Below are 2,500 nucleotides of genomic sequence, written 5' to 3' on the forward strand. Positions count from 1 at the left end.
GCGCAGCGTGTGCACAGCATGCCGGCAGCGTGCGCACAACATGTCGGCAGCGTGCGCGCTCGGGAGCCTGTCGACAGAATTTTTCGAAACTTGCCATGCCATGCGCGCGCACAGCTTGCGCGCAGCGTGCTGATTCTGTCGACAGCGAGGCTAGCGAAACTTCTCCTGCCATGGCGTGCGCGCAGCGTGCTGACTCTGTCGACAGTGAGGCTAGCGAAATTTGTCTTGCCATGGCGTGCGCGCAGCTTGCGCAGCGTGCGCGCAGCCTGTGCGCAGCGTGCGCGCAGCTTGCGCATTCGGTCGACAGTGAGGCTAGCGAAACTTGTCCTGCCGTGGCCTGCGCGCAGCCTTCGCGCAGCATGCGCGCAGCATGTGCGCAGCATGTGCGCAGCATGCCGGCAGCCTAGTTCCAGATTTTTTCAAATGTCGACAGAATTTTTCAAACCTTGTCAAACCCCATTTTTATTGAAATTTCCTCGCACAATAAGCTCCCCATAAGTAGTCTATGATTTTTAGGACCTTCTCCAAGTTACAAAACTAAAAAATTCCTCCCGGATTTGTTTTAATGATTTTTTCAATTTTACGACTTCTAAAAATAATAAAAAATACTTCCCGACTTCAAATATTTATGAAACTTTTTCCCATCAGAGATTGCATGTTTCTTAGTATCCCTGCAAAAAATCACGTCCAAATACCTTGTATTGAATTATTTAGAGCCCATTATGACTCCTCGCGCATAGGTGATGTCTCTTCCTGTCAAAGGGCTAAATGCATAAAATGCTATATAGGGGGGTGTGTGTTGCCTGCATATGCATGGCAGCCCATGCCCTCCTAGCTGCAGCCCCCTTCCCCCACGCCACACCCATGTCATGTTGCCTCGATATGTTGCCTCGGTATTATGGGTTTGGTGTCGGGGTCGGGGGGCTGCCACCCATGGCGGTGGTGGCCGGAATCCGGCCGCCGCCACCACGCCGCCGCCATGGGTGAGGGGGAAAAAAAAAGGCGTGGAAAGTTGCGAAATGGGGTTGTCTAGGCTTTTTTTTGGCATGGAAGAGCATGGAGTGCTAGGAACTCCTTCTCAAATGCGCGGGCATGTCGACCACAACCTCATTTCGCAACAACAACCACCCGTGTGGGGTGGCGGTGGGTGGATAGTCGCGGATTGGGGCTTGCCAAGCCAATGTTTTCAAAAAAATTCATCAAAATTAAAAACAAATGTTTTGTTGCCTTCGGATTTGTGGGCGAGCGGTGAGTCGGAGTGGAGCCGGTAAAGTTTAACCTCGGTGTGCATGGTTGTTTTTAGAAACTCAATCCAATGCCGGGGACGTTGAAAGTGACGCTCTTATGAGTTGCAAACCCGCAAGATTTAAAGAACCTTTTCAAAAAAATTTCAAACCAACAAGATTTAAAAACAGAAATTTTCATCAAAATGAAAAACAAATGTTTTGTTGCCTTCGGACTAGTGGGCGAGCGGCGAGTCGGAGCGGAGCCGGTAAAGTTTAACCTCGGTGTGCACGGTTGTTTTTAGAAACTCAATCCAATACCGGGGACGTTGAAAGTGACGCTCTTATGAGTTGCAAACCCACTAGATTTAAAGAACCTTTTCAAAACAATTTCAAACCAACAAGATTTAAACCAACAAAATTAAAAACAAATGTTTCGTTGCAAACAAATTGTGGGCGAGCGGCGAGTCGGAGTGGAGCCGGTAAAGTTTAACCTCGGTGTGCACGGTTGTTTTTAGAAACTCAATCCAATACCGGGGACGTTGAAAGTGACGCTCTTATGAGTTGCAAACCCACAAGATTTTAAAAACTTTTTGAAAATGTTTCTTCTAAATGACACATTTTGATCCTTGGCAAGTGCTCAATCTGTAACTATCCAATCACCGCCACACCACACCGGTCGGGAGTGTGTGAATGGTGTGCTTCCCGGGTTTGGCATAGACAATCTTTCGCATCGACAATCTTTTGCATGCGAGGGAATGTCTATGCCAACCCCGGGAAGCACACCATTCACCCACTAGTTGTGGGCGACGATGGGTTGGCTTCAAGTGAACTTTTGCTTGGGGTTGTCTTCGGTATGCTTTTGTGTTGGGAGTACGGCCACCAAACCTTCTCAATGCACGGGTATGTCGAGGATGGCTTTTGGCGGGGTTGATGAAGAAGCTGCCCAATTCTCGGCCACACGAACACATGGTGACGATGCGTTGGCTTCAAGTGAGCTTTAGCTTGGGGTTGTCTTCGGTATGCTTTTGTGTTGGGAGTACGGCCACCAAACCTTCTCAATGCACGGGTATGTCGAGGATGGCTTTCGGCGGAGTTGATGAAGAAGCTAGGGAATTGTTGGCCACTCTCACACGTGTGGGGGTAGGTTGGCTTTGAAAGAAGCTATCCAATCCTCTGAGTGTGCGGTTGAGCTATGATTAGGATTGTCTAGGCATTGCTTGTGTGTGCAAGGTGCGAGCCCAATGCACGAGCAAGTCGAGGATGACAATCTTAAG

Source organism: Prunus avium, unplaced genomic scaffold (assembly GCF_965620075.1).
Source record: "Prunus avium unplaced genomic scaffold, drPruAviu1.hap1.1 HAP1_SCAFFOLD_20, whole genome shotgun sequence".
Taxonomy (NCBI): Eukaryota; Viridiplantae; Streptophyta; class Magnoliopsida; order Rosales; family Rosaceae; genus Prunus; species Prunus avium.